The sequence below is a fragment of the Strix uralensis genome, chromosome 4, assembly GCF_047716275.1.
Source record: "Strix uralensis isolate ZFMK-TIS-50842 chromosome 4, bStrUra1, whole genome shotgun sequence".
Classification (NCBI taxonomy): domain Eukaryota; kingdom Metazoa; phylum Chordata; class Aves; order Strigiformes; family Strigidae; genus Strix; species Strix uralensis.
Genome location: NC_133975.1, coordinates 131129847 through 131153152, shown reverse-complemented (window position 1 = coordinate 131153152; position 23306 = coordinate 131129847). Strand labels below are relative to the sequence as shown.

Below are 23306 nucleotides of genomic sequence, written 5' to 3'. Positions count from 1 at the left end.
AATTCTAGACAAGATGGAACATCAAATGAGAAATTTCAAAAACAGTGTCTATGAAAAAAGTAGCTGATAAATCACATTGTCTGTTTTTTAATCTGACCATATTTCTGTTAGTCAGTTCATTTCTATTAAAGGGATGGACCTCAGGGTAAATCAGAAGCAGCTCCATCAATCTCACTAGAGTAACATCGTTGTAAAATTGGTCTGAAATGTGAATCTGACTCAATATCTGCTGGATAAGCATTAATCAGTTCTTACCACTAATTTCTTGTGCGAAGCAACACCATTTCTGATCACACCATTCCTAAGGGAATGGTGAGAACTTCAGCTTTGCTTCACTAAGTCTGTGGCAGAAAGTCAACAAAAACTACAGGGAAAGGCAGGGCAGGAAAAGCCTGGATGATGAGAGGGGCAGAATGTCCTTGGAGAAATAACCTAGTCGAGTGTTTGAAATATCAGTCTAAATAAATTATGATGTCAGAATAGAAGATAAGCCAGAATGAGCATTGGTAATAAAGATGGTAAGATGTTCAATCTTTTTTTTTTTTTTTTTTTCCTAAATGTCATTAATAATTTTAAAAAGAGGAGTAAACAGCCCTTTCCCTACTTGGAAGCAGCACACAGTCACTGCTAACATTGGGGAGGCTTCAGAGCTCCCACAGCAGATAACGTGAGCATGTAACTACTTTATCAAAAGTTATAGCACAGCCTTAATACACTGCTAGCTATAACTGGAGTCAGAACTGTAAAAGCAGTACGTATAGGCACACATAGGGAGGTATAATCCATTTTATAGACTCGTTTACACTTATTCTCCTGAATTTGTCAGTTTGAAGCCTAACTCCAATATTCTGAAGTCCAGTGGACACCTTTAGCTCCACCATCTTTTGACACTTGGGTGCTTAAACCATTTTTGTGGATGGATTCACTGGCAGCTGTTGAACTTTTACTTCCACTCTGCTCTCATCCTTGGCTTTGAACATCCAGCTGTAACCTGACTTGGGAGCGCAGCCCCCCAGCAAAGCACGTTGCTTTCCGAAACTTCAGTTTGGAGAGCCTTCGCGTCCCCCTGTGGTGCTGTCTGCAGAGGCACCTTCCCAGCAACACCATCCTCTCACTGAGTCACCCTAATTGAAGTTGAAAGCTTGTTTTTGTCCCCAGAACTGACAACTCTGACCTGCAGGGAGCAGTGACATGAGGAGCAGGTGATTTCCCAGAGACCTTTGGTTTCCAATAATTTCTGCGGCTGCCCATGTTATTAGGTTTAGAAGGTTTATTTAATGAACAAAAAATCTGATTTCATATTGAATGAGGCCATTCATAACAAGTTACAAGATTAAAATAAAAGGTAATATAGCTTAAGCAAAGGCATGCACTTCCATTTCCACTGGCATTTCCAAGCAAGACCTTTACTTTTCCTGATCCTTCATGTAAATTATAAATAAAAATTGAAGAGCTGTCAGGAAAAACAATGGAAGTTTGCAAAGACAATGGCTTTTTGGCTACTCTTATATCACATCAGCGGCTCACAAACTAATTTGATTTATCCTTGATAAAGTTCCAGGAGGTGAAAATCCCTTGTTCACAGTTCCAGAGTATGCAGCACTATCCCATACAGAGCAACATCTCCTGTCCTCGAATAATATACCTGTATCACAGCTGAAACAAAAATACTCACAGGTGAGTCATGTTACATGGACCTAAATTCAAAAGGCATTCAAATTGTTTAACAGAATAGAAATTAGATGACAAATGTGTTAATTCTTGTTGCTACGAGGATTTTCTTCCCAGTATTTTATTAGATGCTTCTTTCATTTAGTCTCAGTGCTCCTGGTTCTATTGTAAGGCACCAATGAAATAACCCTCATGGTAACACTCAGGTGACACCCACAGCTCGTTATCTCCTCCCTGTAGGAGAACTTCATTCAAACTATGCAATTTAAGCTATACCAATCTATTTCTTTTCATCCAGCAACATGATCTTGATTTCTGTCGCTTTTCTCTTGATTCTTGTTCTCTGTTGCTCTTACACTCAGTTATGTCTCTCAGGTAATACGTTGTGCAGCGATGGAAACCAGATGCTTTGTGCCATGAAACCAGAGCTGCATTGAGGGAGAGGGTTCCTGTCCTGCTCCAAGTTACACTGTAAGGGTTTTGCTGCCACAGCACATCGAAAACTTGCGTTTAAGAATAGCGTGGAGAAGAATCACCATGTTAAACCAAACTGTTAACACTGAGTCTGCTCCTGCTCTGTGGCAGTGGTCCATATCGAGAGCATGATCATCAGCACTGGCTTATCTGCCTCTCAAGAGGTGCCTGGGTCTATAACCACACAGCTCTGGCTGCTTCAGAAATGAAGTCTCCCTTCCCCTGTGTAATACGGTTCTTACAGTGATGAAGATGTTGGGTGCTCTGCTTTTCACAAGCTGTCTATTCTCATTTAGTTCGTGTTTCGTTTTCAGCATCAGTGTCTTTCTGTGTCATTTACCTGATGCATTAGATGAGGTCCAGAAGTGAAAACGCTAACACCTACAGCTGTTGCTGCCTCAGTCGCTCACGGCCCTTCTCACATCTTCAGCCAAACCAGAGTAAACCCTGAGAAAGCTTCAGGAAATGTGAAATTGCATTTTTTCGACCCATAGCAACACTTCCCTCCTCACCTGGCTATGTAGAGTCGTTAACAACCTCAGTGTGGAGGTGGACCACAGCTGTCATAGTCAAGCTAGTGTTCCTTCCTCTGGTGATCTCTTAATGCTTTAATGGTTTTAAGGTATTATTTACATAAAGCAAGACCTCATCAGCTAATGTTGTTCCATGTGCTTTTGTCTCTGCCTTTTTATTTTTATTTCAGTCAATATAGATACAAAGCGATTGTCCCAACAGCACATTTTGAATACTGGTGCAGCCTCCAGGCATCATCTGTCCAGCTGTCAGGTCACTTGGCTGCAAGGCTCCGACAGAAATGCTCCTCTCCAGGTTTATCCCCACCATTTCTCAACTGTCTCTGCAAAGTTCCTCAAGTTAATGAACAGGGAGAAATAAGAGTTTTTATGTACAAGGAAGATAAAGTACCACATAAAATCAATTCAGATAGTCTTCCTTATATGCAAGACTAAATAAGAATATGCTTAAGCTTTTTGTAGTCCTACATATCAAGCCTAACTCCCATAACTAGCTGGTTTGCTGCAATTTGTATCAGACAAGTAAGACCAGTCTAGGGCAGCAGACAGCTCTTGGTGTGTCCAGGTGAGGGAAGAAGGAATATCTGATGTTATTCTTCATTTCCTGCCCATGTAACCATTTCATCTCATCGAGAGTTCAAAGTGATTTTCATTGAATCGGATTTCCAAAATTTATTTTAGCATGTGTTTTGTCCTTTTTGATTTCTTTATTTTTGCACTAAGAGTACAGCGATTTTAATACTATCCAGTGTCTCGAGATTGATGCATGACGTAGGTTGGTGAGATGCGTATTATTGACTGTCATGCTGGGATGGCTCTCAGCTCCTATGTATTAGTAAGTTTACATATGTTTAAGGTATTACTCTGCTGCCTGGTCGATGTTATAAAAGCAGTGGAATATTCTACCAGAAAATGAGGAAATATTTTGTGCCTTAGACTTTTCCATTTTGTAAATCCGTTCTGCAGACATGCTTATAATGTTTGTCATTTATTCAAAAAGCTGGAGTGTTTTTAAGAAGAGCTCTGTGATTGTTACACTGCATTTATAGGTCATTTAAAGCTGGAAAAAATTAGAACAAATAATTTTCCTACATTAACTTATCCCTACATGTTTTTTGCAACTTGTGTTACATTTTATACCGTGTAACTCAGAACACAACATGCACCTCACAATGACATAAATGGATTACTTGCATTATACAGGATTGTCCCTCATTTCAAGCTGGTTTACTTACAGCTGAAATATGGGATACTTTCTGTTTTATAGTGTAAGTATTTGTTGATTTAGCCAACACCTCTCAGACTCCCTGGGAGGAAGACAAAGAAGTCCTAGTGCTTGAGTTACCTTATTTATTCCCATCTCTTCTGCTAATGTTAAGATGATCCTCAGCTGGTCTGGGCTTGACTCATTTATGGACTAGGAATATTTATCAGCATGGTGGGAGTACTTCATAACTACTCTACTAATGATGAAAAGGATGAGGTCAGTCCTCTCACTTAGGTATATTAATGGTAGTTACGAGTATCAGATTCATCCAAAGTAGTATTTTGGTGCTCAGCACTGAAAATAGTGATGAATCTGAGCTCTCTTCTTTCAGAAATATCTACCGCTTCTGATTCACAAAGCAATCTGGAGTAAAGATTTTTACAAAAAATCAAGGTAGAAGTCTGAAAATGAGCTTAATACAAAACCTTGTCAATTATGTTTCAGGACACTAATGTAGCCCAGAGCCTCATGGACTTATTTCTTCTTTAACATCCAGGGATTTTCTCCAAAGGAAGGAATGGGGGTGCAGTTTTACTTCTTCCCCAAACAGAGAGAGCAGGGACATTGCAGCTGGGCAGGAGTCTTCCGGAGCTGCGCCACTGGTGCAATAACGCAGCACTGCAGGGTGAAAGCAGGGGGACGAGGAGCTCCTGAGGGTGCTCTAAGGTGCAGGTTTTGTATGGTCAGGCAGTGGCTGCCTGATGATTGAGCCCAACGTACACACAGCGCTAAGTATAGTGCATTTGGTGTATTCGCTGTATTTCACTGGGGGTGAAACATTTCCAGTGGTGCTGAGTCCACTTCACATTTTCATACACTAACAAAGTTTTTAAAAAAAAACACAGGAAAACAATGAAGAAGTTCCTCTCAATTCCTTAAATTCTCATCCCTTTTTCTAAATCTGATCCTGATGCCCTTGGAGCAACAATTTGAGTGTGTGAGCTGCAGCAGCAATTTCCCATTTCTATCCATTCATCCACTTTCATTTTCCGTCCATTTCCCTGCACTGAACAGACCAGATCACATGTGGGTTTTTTTCCGGTCAGATTGAACCATGTAATAACTCAAGAGATAAGATGCAGAAGTGCAGGTTGCTTTCATAAATAGCTACAACTGATGAGTAAACCATTAGGGGAAATTAATTAGGGTGATATGTAACAGAGATAATTTATGATTACTAATTCATCTGAAAAAAAGAGTAGGTCTAATTTTTGGATGGTGTAAATAGTTACATCCTTGTTGTTGTAAATAGTCACATCTGAACTGGATTACCCAATTTTTTAATTTTACCCATTGGGTCATTCCAGGAGAGCTGATAATCTTCAAGTGTCAGCATATAAACACATTTTCCTTAGTTGCTGAGAAAAGAAATTCAGTCATTATACTTAAATGTCTTCTCCTTCTGTCTCAAAAAAAAATTATTTACTTTCTGCTGAAAGCCCTCCCTTATATAAAATATCTTTAGATGATTTTGTTAATAACTCTGTTCAAGGCAGTGCTGTTCTGCAGTGCTGGGACCAGTAAGGGCATTTCACAGAGCTGGACACAGCCCCGGTATGCCCAGAGTCAGCGTTGTGCCCTGTGTGATGTCCTTTGGACCTCCTTGCCTGGAGATGACAGACCAAAGACTTTCAGGGCCTTTTCACCATGCACAGTTTTCTTGCTCAGCAGGAAGACCTGCTCCGCAAGCATGAAGATGTCCAAGGACCAAATAAAAAAAAATTAAAAAAAACCCCAAAACACCCAAAAAACAGAACCTAGCATTAAAAAAAAAATAAATTATGAACTGAAAAAATGGGTACATCTGCTGGGTCCTAAAAAGAAATTTATAGCCTTAGGAAAAGCCACTCAGGTTTCAAAGGACATAGAGATCATTTATTCTTTCTTGCCTTTAAGTAAAAAGTGTTTTATGGTGTCTTCCTCTTTCCACCTATTACTTCATAGTGGGAATTGGGCGACAGCTGATATTTACAGGTATTAACTAAATCATGAAAGCAATGGTTCTTGATCCCTCCCTTTGCAATCTGATGGGATTCACAGTAACTTAATTAGAAACATGGAGAAATAAGATCAGAAGAGGCAGTTGACCTCCAAAAACATTGTGATAAAAGAACCTATTTTATTAAATGTCATAAACCAAAAATATTTTCTGAAAAGGAACAATACTGAGATTTAAGAGATGCGTTTATGTTCCTGGCTCTGCCATAGCTCCCTGTGACCTGGGTCAAGACATAAAGTCTGTGTTCCTTATGCTGTAAGACAAGTAACGATCCACTCACTCCTCCATGTCTCACCTCACCCAGCATGTTGCACACTCATCAGGACATTTGCTTACCTTCTGTTGTACAGCTCATATAATTCAGCAGGTCCCTGACACCAGATGTTGGCCACAGGGCTTCCACCACTGACTTTATGGAGATAATACACTGAGCTTTTTAGTAGCTGAAGGATGTGGTGGAGGCCAAAAAGCATTAACGAGTGGAAAAGGGAATGTTGCACTTACCAGCACCAGTCACGATACAGCCTCCAGCACAGACAGCCACCCATCTGCTGGGTCCAGGGAGCTGGAAAGCTCACGCTGTCCTGACCTTACCCTAAAAATTCATTACTGGCCAGGTCATGAGCAGGATACTGGGGTAGATCTGGCTCTGGTCCAACCCAAAATGGCCTTAGATTCCCTCTCATCCTAACACAGGACTGCTGGAAGAGCATGCCTATTTAGTGCTTGTTCAGCAGCAGTTGTCTCAAAGATGGGTGCAAAGGCAGGAATGCCCCTGGCCAAGGGTGACCAAAGGGTCTGCAGATCCCTTAGCAGCCAGGCAGAAGCAGTAGCAGCACCAGCGATCCAGGGAGCAACGCTGCGTTCCTCTTAGCTGACGTGTTGGGCTGCTAATTGAGTCCTGACCAACGCAACCTCCGAGCATGAAGCCTTGTCAACAGAATATGGGCAATTAAAACTGTTTGCTTTAATCTGGGAGGATGAATTTCAATTACTTCTGGATGCACCTTTCCATGACTTCAGAGGAGGCTGAAGCATAACTTACAGCCTACGGCTCTTATAGGGATTTTTAAAACAGGACACCTTCACGTAGGAAGTAAAACTCTGAAAGTTTCTATGTTCTTGGGGAAAAAAAAATTCTTAAAAGAAAAAAAAATCATTTTAATTGAATATTTATAATGGCTCCAGCTGCAGATTGAAATTACCACCCTAAATTAAATCCAAGGGCCAGTAGGAAGGCACATTTAAGGGGAAGTATTACTGTTAAACTATCAGTAATATGCAAGTGGTCAATGAGCGAGTACCGGTTAAAAGAGATTCACATCAGAGGGGGGCTCATTACTTTAGTCTTGTGTTGCAGGTTTTCTGGTGCTCTCAAACACCTCCCTGTTCTGGCAGGGTGCTGCCTAATCCCTGCTGCACGTAGGGTTCGGAGAACTGTATTGAAATTCATTTCTTACTTGAAGCTGTTTTAGTGAACTCTTGAAGAAATGAACCCAAGTATCAATTATGCCTTTCATCCTCACACGCACAACAATATCATGGTGCTTCGGTAGTACTAGGATCTGGATTTTACAGGGATCTGGTAGGTTAAAGAATTGCTCATGGACTATTAATTTTTATTTATAACTTGATTATTTGGCAGTTTTATGTGAAAATATGCAATGAATATTTCAAAGAAAGCCGTACGGCTGCTACAGCCTGATGCTCCTTTTACGTCACTCTTTTTCATAGAGATCATAGCACTTTGATTGGTAAAAGTTAATTGCTAGGTGTACTCCTTAGGTTTATATCAGTTGGATGAATTATTGTAGCAAGCCGGCATTTGTTTCCAGGGTTTATTTCTCATGATAAATGTAAATTACTGTTTAGATTGATGACACCATTCTGGCACCTTGTTCTTCAACGTCATCCTTAGGGCAGCCGTGGGAATATTGCTGCTGGTTACTGGTGCATTTCCCAATGTTCAGATCTTTTGAGAATGACACTAATCAGAACTGTGGCTTTCTTCCATCAGACTGTCTTTCATTTTTCAGGAGGTGGCCAAGAAATATGCAGCATGATTGCTTTTGCCCTAATGATGCTATTTATTAAAATTCTTTTTCTTTCCATCTCGTGAATACATTTTTTTTTCCCCTGAGGATGTTCATAAAATAAAATGTGAGTCTGCAGTGGGACTTCAGAGCTTTTTTAAATGTTCAGCTCCTGTATCAGGACTTGTGATTTAGGGGCAATACTTTGGTCTGTACCTAAAAGCCACATGTACTTCTGGGTTCCCATGTCTGGATGTACGTCCCAGTCCCATCCTGACTCCATGTGGGAGAAGGCTTGGCTGTCCACCCTGCCTTTCCTGCTTCGCATAGGGAAGCAAACATGTTAAGCACATAATTTCTGAGTGAAGGTAAGGACAGGACTTCTACCAGCCATGGACTGATCGTTTGGGATCTTAAAAACAACATTGCAAAACTCAGACTGGTGCCATCACAGCCTAAAGGCTCTGTAGTAGCTACAGTAGAAATGTACTGGTCAAAGTAATTCACCTTTGAGCCATTGACTTGACTGATTTGGGATTAAAAAAAAAAATCAGTGGACACTATTCTCCACCGCCCACTGCAGACGTGCCTCACCCTTTAATTTATAAGAGGGAAAGCATACTACCCCCTCATCTCGGAGAAGGGTTGAAAATCATTAACATACATTTAAAAACTAAGACATCACTGGGAGATGTTCTACAAGAGCCTGAAAGGGCAAAGATAAATCTATGAAGTTACCCAGGTTTGATATGCCAGGTGATACTGCAGTGCTTTCTCCGAACCCTGTGCGGGGCCAGAGGGAAAACAAACGCACGTGTGACCCCAACACAAACAACGGAAGGGTTGGATCCGGACTGTGCTTGCAACCTTAATTATGGCATTTTCTGATATTTGGCTTGGCAGCATTTGAACAGCTTTTTGGGGACAGAATCGGTCTTCATACCGCTGCTCGTGCCAGCTGAGCTGTGCTGCAGTCAGCGGCTGCCCTTGGGGAGAGGGAGCAACTCTTACTGTGCACAAGCACAGCCGAATCTGGGCCACAGTTATTTCATATCAAAAGACATTGCATTAATCAGCTGGTATTTAATTAATAGCAAAGATCTGTCTGATTAAATTTCAATTAAGCCCTTGTTTGAAGCAGTGACATTTCGGATGTTGTTGGACAACCTTGCTGACCACACAGATGGCAGGCAATGAAAACATTAGCCAAATATTTTTACCATGACTGGTTGAACAAAATAAAGTACATCCATTATAATGAGCCGTGTTATAGCACAACCCTCTGTAGTACAGCAAGCAGTGAAATTACTACCATAACAGATTGCTGTTCACTCTAACATATGCTGACTCTCTAACTTATTCTGTATTTCTGCACACAAACAAGGATATACAGATGAATTAAGTTCTTTGATCTGTAATGAGTGCCATGAATCCACAGGTTCCCAAAGAACAGCGTGGAGAATCCAGTAGTTATTATATTATTCAAATAAGGTGATTTTTTTTCCCCTCTCTGTCTTTCTGGATTCTTATTAAAATACCTTTCCATAGGAAAGTTATTAAAGAGCTTATTTGGCTAATTCATCAATAAGAAAACAGCAGCCAAAAAAAAGTCACCCTCAGTACTTAGGCACAGATATTCATTGCAGTGACAAAGCTTGAACATAATTACTTAGCTGTGTGATGTGATGACTTTATTATATGCATCTGCATTAATCTGACTTTGAAATGACAAATTTCACAGCAGTTTATTAGGATATGACTGCTAAATGACTGATATGACAACGACATGTGTAGTAATCATAACCTCCTAATACAGTTGTACTTTTTTATCCCCCAGATGTAGCCCTCATCATGATGCTTCAGCTGATTCCAGGAACCTAAAAAAATTTTACTGTATTGTACTGATTATAAACTTGCTAAAAGCCTTTTATTTTTTTGACACAGTAGACTCACACTACACTGTACTGTGAACCTACACTAGTGGGTATTGATGTTCAAAGTATTTCCATGGGGCTTTACAGTATAATTAAGCAATAACGTTATTAGAATAAGACCCTGCAACAGTAACAGCCTTTGCCACTGGTAGGTAACTGCAGGGCAAAACCATTGACTTTTGAAGTGAGCTGAGACCATTGCTGAAGGATATTGTTATGTGGCCTGAAGGCCTCAGCAAACCTGAGATGTCCTGATTGCTCTCTCCACACTGTCTATGTGTGCTGAAGGACTGTTGAAAAGCCAGAGCAAAGTCTGAAGATGGGATGGGAGCAGGAGCAGTCACCATGCTCTGCCTCTTTGGATGGCACAGAGCTGTCACCCTCTTGCTCCCCTCGCTCTGAACGGCCCCAGTTCAAGGATAATGTCAGCTGAGATGCTCCTCTGGACATCAGCGGGTGATGGCTTCAGAGGTGGTGCTTCCTGGAAGCGTGGAGACGTCTGACCTACCCTGGGCTGTGCCCTGTTCTTTGCCCTGGAGAGAAGGTAAAAAGAAGAGTCATAGTAGCACACTCATGAGAATATCTAAGTTAGACCAGTATGAAAAGATCTAGGTTAAACCACTCCTCTCCAACACAACTTTCTTTCCAGTCTCCCTTGTTACAAATATCTTCTGCAAATCGGAAGGAATAACCCTGTGGCTCCAAAACAGCCTGTGCACCACTCATTGTGAGACCAGTTGCCTCCTGCCCTGCCTGCACTCGCTGCCTTCGCTGCCTCCTCTTCCACTCCGGACATTTCCAGCACCACATTTTGGAAGTTACGTCGTGTCAGGGTGCACCCCGTGTGGAGTATGGCATCCGCTGGAACAGCCCATTGGGCATCACCAGGGCTTTGCAGTTAAAGTAGAGGAAAGTTTCTGTATGGAGTGGACACAAAACCTCTTATTATACCAGGTCTCCTCCAGGGGAATTAGTTCTATATTTAGTTGAAATTTCCATTGCTGCTGTACCTGTAAAAGAGCGTTAGTATCCTCATTATTCAATTAGACAGATACACTGGCAATAAAATATTCATTTTTTGCAGCAGAAGCTGAATGATATTTCCTTGAATACCTGCAGACATATTCCCTAATTGTTGCCTCATATATCTTAACTGTGTTATTTCTGATTTGCAAGTGTAAATAAATGTACTGCTTGGGACGATCATATTTCACACCAATTTATTTGAATGACATTAATGAGTTCTCTCTACCAGTGAGACCTTGCTTTGAGAGCTAGGCTGTGTTTTGCTACCCATAATTTAATATAAGATGGTTTCCCACCATCATATATTAAAATTAAATAAATAAAAATCAGCCATGGGAATGCCTGAAAGGATTTAATTTTGTTAGTTAGTTGCATTCCTCAGTTATGAGCCTGTGACACCATTAACAAAAAATTATAATTTTATTAAAATACTGGAGACTTGGAAGTGATCTTGATATATTTGAAGGTTACCATTGCTAACAAGACCCACTTTGCTGTTGGAAGTATTCCACGGTTATGGCAAGTTTAATATTGTAATCCTGGAAGGCACAGTGGCATTTGGCTAGTTTCAAAAACATTTCATTGAAAGGAAGAAGAGATGTGTGCATGTTTCATTTACTATACTTGGTATTTCTAAAATATTATATAATTGTTGCCTGAAGACCTAACTCACATTCACATTCACTGTAGCTTCTTACTAGAAATGTCTTAGCAGAGTTCCCATGGCATTTGCCTCCCAGTTTACACCATTCCCTTAAAAATACATCTGGAAATCACCACTTTTTAAGCCCCTCTGCAGCGATCTGTATATTCCCCCATACCATGAAAAAATGTCTCCAGGGCTACACATACCTGCGGCTCTTTCTCATCTTCCTTCTGCTGATGCTGTAGGTGTCACTTCATGCTGGAGCAGGGCCACGATGCCAAGCACACCAAACGTTGTGCAGATAAAGGTACCAACTTTATGAGCTGTTGTACAGAAACTGAAAAGCCTGGCTTAGGAAGGAGTTTCTCTGTGATGACTCCAGACATGAGTGACGCAGGAGCTGGTTGGGGTATTAATAGGAGATGCAGGGCTTGGGGTTCAATTTCTGTGCCATGTTCAATGACTTTGTGCCATTGTCTCAGACTCAGGCATTTTTAGGGGCATAGATAGACATGCTTGAGGTCCAGGGCCTCAAAGACATCTGAGGAAGGGGAGTCTAAGACAAGAAGGATAAATTGACCCCTGAAACGGCCTTTTTCCCCACTTCTATCTATGGGTGAAACCATGGTTGGTCATTTAGCCTAAATCCCTGCCTGCTAAATTCTTGGATGCTAAGGTGATGTAAGATGACTCTCCATTTTCTGCCTGCTGCACTGTCCTGTCTCAAAGGGGTGTGATAATAAATACATTAAAGACTGGAAAGTATCCATATTTTATAGTAATCAGTGTAACTACCACTGAGAGGCAGATTGGCTCTAAGGGGAGGGTTAAGTCAAAGCCAGCATTTTTTCCTATTCCTATTTCTTCTAGAAAACCACCATCGCTGTGGGAGATGCTGCTCCTTTGGGAACCATCCTCATGGACATATGCCGGTGGCAGCAATGGCTCAATGACCTTCACCCCACACTCTGCTCCGTTTGCTCCATCATTGACCTCGGAAGTTAATCTGGGGCTTTCCTCCTGGGTGCAAAAGAATCCTTAAATGAGAGAGAATGAGACAGTCGCACAGACCACGTCGGGTTTATTTGTACCTAAAAACAGAGAGATCTTGCTCGACTGAGTGGACATCACTGCTCACCCTCTGGGTAGCCACCAAGATCTTCAGTATAAACATAAAAGCATCCCCCCAGACTAGTCCTTCCTTCATGGACCTGCAAGGTTGTTCCTCTAACGTTGTTTATCAGCGCGGCGTTTCCGCAGAGCGTCCGCATCAACATTCCTGTGCCACCAGCCTGCCCACTGAAGCATAGTATATTCTCCACTTTATATTCAAGGCAGCTGAGTGATTCTCCTTACTTTGAGTGGCACGCTGCCACCCATACATTAGAGAGAGAGCAAAACTCTGAGGAATCATTGAAGCTAACCATACATTACATGCATGATGGGCTTACCAGATGTCATTTCTTACATTGTTATGGTTTCATAAACTACACTGACATTGTCATTATGCTCAAAAATTTGATCCCACTCTGCTATTCTTAAAATGGATGATTCTGAAGGTTGTTGCATTAACAAATAAGAGTTTGCAGGAAGGCGGATTTGCAACAGGAGTTTGTGAATGACTGGGTTATAACATTTGCTGGAAAATGGCATGACAATTGATTCATTGCTGGAGACAGTAACAAAAAAAGGCAATGCTAATTCAAAGGTTAGAGGATCCATAAAGCTTTAAAAACAGATTTATTACAGTAGGTGGACTTATTTTGCTCAGAAACTGGAATTGCAGCTGTCTTCCCTGTATTTATGAGACATTTAATTAATCAGTCATAATAAGTACGTTAAAAACTAAATCACTCTTATTAAGATCTACATTACTCTTGGTGCTTTCTCCATTACAGCTTGTTTGTGATAGCAAACAAATTCCTTTCAGATACATGAAGAGGGATGAGTCCTCTCCAGCAGAGCTTGCAGCCAAGAGCACCCAGAACTTGGGAGAAGGGAAAAAGAAACAACAGGGGGATTACATTAACATAAAGGGAAACACAGTGCTGGCTTCCACAGGGTGTGGAAGGGGGAGCTCTGGATGTGGCTGTTTGGGAGGGAGGTAAATAGGCAGGTGAGGCCACGAGCAGCAGCAGCGTGGAGCTGCTCTTCACTAGAAACAGTGAATTTGAAGTAGGATGGTGCAGAGGCTCTTTGCTAAGTGGTGTTGACAGGCACCGCAGACAACTACAGCTGGAAACTCAGAATTACTCCGTTTTCCAGTTACACATCACAGAAACATCTGTCAACCCCCTGACCTCCATGGAAACTGGAGGTACTCAGCATCTCTAAAATAAGACCGGGATGCCTGCAGGCAACGGGCAAGCTCAGAACTGGGGCCAGTTTCTTGACAGTCTTGTCTTTAAAAAAAGCACTGATTTCTGCAGGCCCTTCCCCATTTACATAACTGGGGAATTTGGCCTTATGCCTTTCTAGGAGGACAAATATCGGGTATTTTGGGTTCTTTTTCCTTTTCTTTCTTGACTGGCTTCCTCCCTCCCTCATCTCACAGTGAACACACAGAGGACTGCGACAAGAAAAGCAGAGACAATAGAGGACCCCAACAGCATACATTATTAACCATGTCTGCATTCTTTAGTGTCCTTGCTGCTAAAATTAACACAGCCCGCGTGGCACCCTGCCAAACCGAGCAAAGTGCATGTCATAAACAATACAGGTGGGCGCGACGGCGAACCATTTGTCTGTTCCTGTAAATGTCCCATCACGTCCTTCCCAGCTTAATAATGCCCTAGCTAACTAAACTGAGTGATAGTTTTCACAGGCTAATAATGACTCATTTGTCACAAAGTCTGACTTTCATTTGCAATAGCATCGTAAATTTTCTGCACTATATGGCATGCCTGAAAAGCAAATGGGTTTTTTCCCTCCTCTTGTAGCCGTAGTATCACACAGGATTTTTTTGCAGGTGTCCACAAAAAAAGGGTTTTGAAAAACCCTACGTCAAGAGGAGCACAGAAGCAAACTCCATTGCTTAATCAAGAAGGACAGAATAAGCCCAGTAAACTCTTTATTTCTGGAAATGCAGACCTGAGTCTGTTAGGGAAGCTGGAATGGAAAAAAGTACTAAAGTACCAAAATAGGTACCAAAAAAAAAGGGCTTACATCCCATTTTTTCACTCCTTTCCACCATGCTTTTTGCCTGAGGTTTCACTGGGGAAAAGCAGCTTGTGTTTGTTTTCTGTTGACTCATGGACTTTATTTCTGAGCTTGATCACCCCCATAATAAACGAGGTGATATTTTCTTCCTCCCACTCAGCTCTGTTTGCTCTGCAGAGGCCACCACTCATCACTCCTCCAGGGCTTGTCACAGGACAGCCTTGCTCTGCCTTCAGGTCTCCAGGTGCAGTCCTAGGGGACACCTCTCTCCTCATGGGACCTGTCCCCAGAGAGAAATAATGGAGGACTTGAGTGGTTTTAGGCTCAACTGCAAGTGATCCCACAGTGTCCTGCCTCCACAGTGAAGCAATAACACATCCCAGCAACATCCTTTCCAAAATGTCCCAGTTTAAATGTAAAGGAAAACTAGGTCCTTAGGGCAGCTGGGAGCCAGGTCTTCTCAGTGCAGGACCTCTAACATGGCTTAAGTCTGTTGATTTTTGGAAGTGCCCCACCTGGCCAGGAAGGAGGTGCAGGCAGGGATCGTTCATGAACCCCGTAAGCCAATACTATTGAATTCCATGCACGCATGTGCACCAAAGGCAGAGGAGTGATCTGTAAGTCATATCATGAAAAACTGCAGGAGGTACACAGACACTTGTGCGTAAAACAGAAAACGTTATCAGAAAATAATGTGTAAGGGCAAGTTCTTCTTGTGCCTCCCAGACGGCTAGCCCGTGTTCAGATTTTCTTTCCCCATTTCACAGGTGCTGATGCATCTGTATGAAAGGAAAAGATGTTAAACATAATCTGCCAGCTTGGTCTGACACATAATTAATTCCCAGCCATTGAGCTCTGCCTGTTCTCATCATCGGGAATGAAAGGTAGAGAGGGATGTTGAAGATCAGACTTGGACAAGTGGGGAGGAGTTGTTCCCTGGAGCATCTTCAGAAGAGTTAGGGAGCCATTTCCATCCCCGTGCAAAACCACACACTCCTGAAGCTCTCGGGGCTTGAATTACTGCACTCATTTCAGGCTCAGCGAACCATGCTTAATCGACCTACACCCTCCAGCTCTGGGAGAGTTTAGGGCTCCCCGGACAGGCAAAGGACATCCAAGGTAAGAGAAATATGCTGATTGATGAAGTTAAAGGATTCTGCCCAGACTTCAGGGACAGAGAAACAGTCCTTGGTCTTTGCTGTTGGACAGAGACATGGAAGACTTGGACTGCCAGGCAGTAAATATCAGAATTCACATTAAATTAGTGGGATGAATATTGATTTCAGTCTACCAAGAATATGATTTAAAGATTTCACCATACCAGTGCATATCCTGACTGTTTTCAGTCAATCAAGAATAGGATTTAAAGGTTTTAAAGTGCCATTGCATATCCTGCAGTCTATGCGTAGTACAAGGAATAACAGATCACGTACAACTGCATTACATTTAGGTACATGATCTCTGAATTATCTTAAGAAAACAGAATATTCCACAAGCATATTCAGGCATTTATTTCTATTATAGCAGAGCATCAGGGGATTTAAAGAAGGTGAAAATTATGCATGATGTCACTCCTTTAAAGGGCAAGGTACCTTGACCATTCCCAAAATAAGCCTCATGGTAGCAAAGGGCTTAGCAGTTTTTAAGCCATAGAAGCTAAGCAGGTGCAAATGGGTAAATGTGGGAGTGTCAGTTCTGTGCAGCTGTGGGATATTCAATATGTTAAGAGTCAAATCATGTGTTACTGGTAAATGATTAAGAGGCAAGTCGGCATTGGCCTGTCAGCTCTGCACAGCTGTGGGAGATTCAATAATTAAGAGCCAAATTGACATTGGCCGGTCAGCTCAGCCAGAGAACTCAGTTTGGGAAGCTTGGCAAAGGTGGAGAGCTCTGCCTGAGATCACCTTTGCTTGGCGAGTCAGGCAGGAGCTCTGTCCTGTGCTGGTTTGGAGAAGCATCAGCTCTGCTCTGCACAGGCCCAGAGAAGCAGCAAGGCTTGGAGGAGAAACAGACCTTGGAAGAGAGATAAGAGACTGCAAGGCGGTGCTAAGGTGAGTGGAACTGTTTGTAGAAGAGAGGGTTGATGACTGTCTAGCTGCTGATTTGCTTATTATGAAGTAAGAGCTAAGGTAGCGAGAGCATAAGTATGTATCATTTTAATAATAAAGGATTTTCCATTTGCACTTCAATGGAGAGTCCGTGCCTCAGTTGCCACGAATGGTGCCCCGTGTGAGGCGGTGATAAGTGTGATCAGCTTAGATCACTCTGGTGGCAAACCCCACAGAACTTAAGAGCTGCTGAAAGGAAGCAGGAGCCGGCATCAATGACCATTGCAGTGTGAGCAAGGTGAGCTGTGGGGAAGTGATGGGTAGGTTAATACCCTCAGAAAAAAAAAAAAATAAGGTGCATATTAACTTGCATGCCTTGAAGAGAATTCTAAAGTGGGTAGCGGTTGTGGTTACTATATTCACTGTTCTGATATGGGATAAAGCAGGAATAAGATTATGGGACTGTGCAATGTGAGGGAATCGGGTTGCAGCAGAACTCTTACTGACATCAAGAAATCCTTTTGAGATAATGAAAAGACAAGATAAGGAACGCGACCAGTCTGTTAAGACAGAGGATGAGGACACAGGGGGTGAGGGCACATGTTCTGAACCCCCGTGGCAAGCTTTATATGCTGGGTCTTTTGACTGTGATAATCCTTTAGACCCTGACACTGTAAATCCTAAAAGAGAACTTGGCCTGTGTCCTCCCTTAGCTGGGGATGATCCATGGGTAAAAGTGAGGCAAGAAGCCTTAGCGCAAGGGGATACAGACATGGCGAGAAAGATTAAAGAATGGCTTGAGGATAAAGGTCCAGTTGAAAACATTCAAACAGAAAAAAGAAAACAGGGGAAGAGACAGATCGAGGGAGTCCAGAAGAGTGTATCCCACGAACACAAGTGGATCGCAGGAAGACAAGTCCGTATTTTTCAAATAAATACAGTAACAAAGCTCCCAGCCTGGCACTGTGATGAGGGGTCCCTTGTCTATTCTAAAAGGACTCATTTGTATACTAAAGACCTTGATTTAAAATCAAAGAAGGGGGAATTCTCTAGGATACACCACATGGTCAACAAGCAATGGCTTTGTGTAAATGCAGATTGTAGTATTTGTTAAGTTAAAAATAATGTAGATTGTAATATTTGGTAAGTTTAAGGAAAATAATAAAATAATACAAATTGTAGCATTTGTTAAGCTTAAGGAAAATAATAAGATAATGCAAATTGTAGTACTTGTTAAAAATAGTGTAGATTGGAGTATTTGTTAAGCTTAAGGCTGTGTGTGGTGAGGAAAATGGCGGCCCTCAATGAGGCGGCCTGTGTGTGTGGTGAGGAAAATGGCGGCCCTCAATGAGGCGGCCTGTGTGTGTGGTGAGGAAAATGGCGGCCCTCAATGAGGCGGCCTGTGTGTGTGGTGAGGAAAATGGCGGCCCTCAATGAGGCGGCCTGTGTGTGTGGTGAGGAAAATGGCGGCCCTCAATGAGGCGGCCTGTGTGTGTGGTGAGGAAAATGGCGGCCCTCAATGAGGCGGCCTGTGTGTGTGGTGAGGAAAATGGCGGCCCTCAATGAGGCGGCCTGTGTGTGTGGTGAGGAAAATGGCGGCCCTCAATGAGGCGGCCTGTGTGTGTGGTGAGGAAAATGGCGGCCCTCAATGAGGCGGCCTGTGTGTGTGGTGAGGAAAATGGCGGCCCTCAATGAGGCGGCCTGTGTGTGTGGTGAGGAAAATGGCGGCCCTCAATGAGGCGGCCTGTGTGTGTGGTGAGGAAAATGGCGGCCCTCAATGAGGCGGCCTGTGTGTGTGGTGAGGAAAATGGCGGCCCTCAATGAGGCGGCCTGTGTGTGTGGTGAGGAAAATGGCGGCCCTCAATGAGGCGGCCTGTGTGTGTGGTGAGGAAAATGGCGGCCCTCAATGAGGCGGCCTGTGTGTGTGGTGAGGAAAATGGCGGCCCTCAATGAGGCGGCCTGTGTGTGTGGTGAGGAAAATGGCGGCCCTCAATGAGGCGGCCTGTGTGTGTGGTGAGGAAAATGGCGGCCCTCAATGAGGCGGCCTGTGTGTGTGGTGAATCTGATTTTGTGTGTATTAGTGGTCAGTGTGTTCTCCTTATTTTGTAATTATGTATATTGTGTTTTCTGAAGTTTGTCTAAACCTTAATTGTTAAAGCCTTTGCAGGTACTGTTGTAAAACAAAGAAGGGGGAGATGTGGGAGTGTCAGCTCTGTGCAGCTGTGGGAGATTCAATTATGTTAAGGGTCAAATCATGTGTTACTGGTAAATGATTAAGAGGCAAGTGGGCATTGGCCTGTCAGCCCTGCACGGCAGTGGGAGAGTCAATAATTAAGAGCCAAATTGACATTGGCTGCTCAGCTCAGCCAGGGAGCTCAGTTTGGGGAGCTCGGCAAAAGTGGAGAACTCTGCTTGGTGAGTCAGGCAGGAGCTCTGTCCTGTGCTGGTTTGGAGAAGCATCAGCTCTGCTCTGCACAGGCCCAGAGAAGCAGCAAGGCTTGGAGGAGAAACAGACCTTGGAAGAGAGATAAGAGACTGCAAGGTGGCGCTAAGGTGAGCGGAACTGTTTGTAGAAGAGAGGGTTGATGACTGTCTAGCTGCTGATTTGCTTATTATGAAGTAAGAGCTAAGGTAGCGAGAGCATAAGTATGTATCATTTTAATAATAAAGGATTTTCCATGTGCACTTCAATGGAGAGTCCGTGCCTCAGTTGCCACAGGTAAAGCTTCCCTGAAGTCTGTCCGAGTTCCCTCCAGCAGAAGATCTGGACCATATTTTGTCAAAGACTGGTTTTAATTGTGCTGTATATTCCACTCCTTAACATCCAATGCTCTTCCAAAAAAAACCAAAATCCTGTAATTCTTAGCCACAGAGCAGGGTCACTGAAGTCCATCTGGACAGCAACTCTTCCTCTCAGTTTCCTGAAGATGAAGAAGAGGCTCAGTTTGCCTCTTTGCACTGCAGCTTACATTGGAAAGCGCAAGGGACTCTCCTGTTTGCTGTATCATCTCACTTGCAAAGCATTTGTCAGTCTTTGGGGAAGCAGGACGGAAGTGTAAAAAAAAAAAAAAAAAAAAAAAATTTAAAAAAGACTGAACTCTTAGTTTGTTGCAAGGAATAAAGGAGAAAGGGAAAGGCAAGACCAAAAACCTTGTTTTGCCTGGGAACAAGCAAAACATGTTATTCAATTGTTTGGGTTTGGTTAAACCCTCACTAAGTTTAACTTGACACCTGCATCTCTGGACCTGGTGTCATAGGGGCTGTGCTAGGCGTGGGAAGGAGTTCTATACTTTATAATCTTATAGAAGGGACAGCGTTTCCCAGTGTCACAACATTATGCCAAGACACTATATGAATTGTCTGTAAAACTCAATATGATTAATTATTGACCGAGGTGAAATGGCTGTTGCGGCTGGTAAAGCTCCATATCTGTTTCCAGATCACTGTCACCTTGCAAAGGATTTCAGCCTTTGTGCAACTTGTGAACTACATCAGTCTCTTGAGTTTTTCAAGTGATTTCAGCAAAATTACACTAAATTTGACATTGGCCCATCTTATCTTCTAAATATTCTTCTCTGAAAGATTAGCAAGACCCTGGGTTTATCCTCCTTTCATAAGAAAGCTCCAGTTTCATCCTGTCCAGTAATTGCTGGAAATAATTCTCTGGCAGTTGCCCTCCTTGCTTTTGATCTCTTTGTCTGATCATCCCATTAGTCATTTTCTTCTTCTGTAACATGAGTGTCCAGTTCAATTTCATTCCTATGCAGCTGATACCTAACTTTATTTCTTATTCCGTACCATATTGCCCTTCAGAGCTCTCTATGAACTTCCATGGCTCTCTACCATTAGTAATTGAATATCTCTAAATTTTTAAAAATTCTTCTCTTTTGTGCTGTAGAAGTGAGGTGACCCTCACTTTCCACTGGAGTGCTTTCCACACATGATTTGCACTTGTTCTGAACAAGGGGCTCTGTGTCTTGCAGCAAAAGCTAACTATATGCAATCCAAGATGAGTTAATCATTGTGGAAGAAAGATTTGTCAGGTCAGCTGGAGTAGCCTTTGCAATATTGCGCTCATTAGAAATTGCCTGAGTTGGATTTCCAAGAAAGTTTTTAATTTAATTCAATTCAGTTTATTAATTTGCAACTAAGAGTGTCCAGAAATCTGGTATTTATGGGCATCGCACGATGGTGATCTGTTGGCTTGGAAGCTTGGTAGACTACAAGTAGGAATACAGAGGAGGCAATATTTCAGTTTTTTGAGGGGGAAAAAAAAAAGATTAAGGTGTGGTGAAATAATTACCTGCCCTGTAAGCTTTGAAGGAGATTAACCCTGCAAACACCCTCATTAAAGTCTGTGTGGAAAGAGAAAAGAAGCAGCTAGCAATCACCTTACATCAATCCATCTGATGGGAAAATCCACTGACAGCCAGTATACATGGATGGGATTTCCTATATTCATAGTCTCCAGATCACCTAAATAGAATCAAATACCGGTGTGTGTCTAGTCACAGGTTTCTACTGATGGTTGTATTTTTTTTCTCCTCTGGAAAAAGCCATTTCTTATATATAGCATTTACTAGTCTGTGCTAGCCAGAATATTTATTTTACCATTATATGGAAAATCTTGTGATCAGCTTTGGCTTATAGCAAAAAAACCCACCCAATTATTTGTTTTCAGAGTCATCTCTGCCAACATGCAAATTAGCATTCAGTTTATTCATCTAAAGCACACGTTGGGGAAGGAATATGCAACAGCTCTCAGACTTTGTAGGCACAAGAATATAGAATATGCTAAAAATTTCTCACTCTGTGACACAAAAGGTAATGTATATGCGAATGTATTTGAAGGATGCTTGTGCCACGAGCACTAAAGAAATTTTGCATTTACTCTAAGATTTTGAAGGTTCTCGGAGAAATGTTTCTTCTATTGCCTCATAATACATATGCAGTTTTGCTTAGGAACACTTGAACCTTTCACAGAGTGATAGGCTAATCTCTTGCTGCTTGTCATGTATTTTTAATAAAGCCTGGACAAAGCCACAGCTGAATTTTGTTATTGAAGAAGGCTAGGCAGAATGATTTAACACAAGATATTTAGTACATCAAGCCTTGGGAAACAGTGGAAAGGATTGAAGAGCCGAGTGAAGGTTGATTTTCACATCAGAGTGCTAAGCAATGAACAACGATAAGGCAGAGTTTAATTTAGTAATGAACAGAAGTTATCAATAACCTACTGGTTTTACACCAGTGATAACAATATAATTAGATTTGAAATCAAAAGATGGAGATGAAAAAACTCAATTAGTAAGATAAAAAATGTAAATGGTGGAAAGTGCGGTTTACTGGATTAAAGGCAGTATGAAAGGTTAATTGGGAGCAAGAACTGAAGGAAAACTATTAACAAGAATCTGGAAATGTTCAAAACAGTGCTGGGAAAATTACATGATAAAGCTGGGAAACACACAACTAGGAAAGAGAAGGAAATTACATAAGCCATCCCTCTCCACACAAACTTCCGCACCCTGCGCCCGAAAAGCTGCGATGGTGGCTGCTGCTGGCTGGGGGATGCAGCTCAGATATACGAAGTAGCTCAGTTTTCTCCTTGCCTCCTCTTACTTTGTTTCCCTCCCCTTTTTCTTAAAATAATGTGACTGAAGGAGGGGGGCAAGTGCAAGGAATGGAAGATACAACGCTTTGAATGCATCTTTATGGGGGAAAAAAAAAAGAAAATAAATACTATCATCGCCTTCCTCAAAGGTGACCAAACAGTTTTTTCTGAATTGAAATCTTTTGGAATAATACTGAAAATTATTATTATTGTTTTCTAGCCTACAGAAAATTCATTTCAAATAATGTGGGAAAAATCAAGACACAGCTGAACCTAAGTTTATGATTCTCTACGGATGAGAAAGGCAAAACATTAGATCTGTCAAATCGGACTTGTGTGGGAGAGAAATCAGTCTTACTTTGGCTTAGAAATGAGCTCTCCTGTATGACTTGAAGTGGACATAATACATGAGGAGATTACGATAAAATAAACTTCCAACCTGGCCATGAAGCTCTAAATACAGTTATGGTTTGAATTTGTGGACTGTAGCCTTAGCATATAGTGCAAAATTGCAAACTTCTTGTTTCATAAGGCTTGGCTAAGAAAAAAAATTACTTAAGGTGCAGATTCATTTCAGTCATGAAAAGAAATAAAAAAGTAAATGTTCCCTGTAACTCACACATTTTGAGTTACTCTGCAGGTATTTCTCATGTTAAGATGCACTTTTTAAGCTTAAAAACCTCAGACTCATAGAACTAGTCTCAATGTTCACATAAAGAAGTACTGTTTCTGATGACAAGAATTATAATAATGTCTCAAAGGAAGGCTAGAGCCTGAAATGCACAGATGAGGAATAATCACTCAGCAAATGAGGTTTTACCTTTACAGCTAGGGATTGCTTTGAGTGGCAAAACGTGGATTTTCCATCTCTTCCACGGTATTTTTGTTATGACTAACGTCAGCCA

General features: G+C 42.0%; 1 long non-coding RNA gene across 1 annotated transcript in view; it reads left to right on the top strand.

Moving 5' to 3' along the window:
* The first annotated feature begins 19205 nt into the window (after nt 1-19205).
* Nucleotides 19206-23306, top strand: part of LOC141942310 (uncharacterized) — a 43660-nt gene continuing 39559 nt past the window's right edge. The window contains exon 1 of the long non-coding RNA XR_012628598.1: nt 19206-19343. This is a non-coding gene — a long non-coding RNA (uncharacterized LOC141942310). The remainder of the gene's footprint in view (nt 19344-23306) is intronic.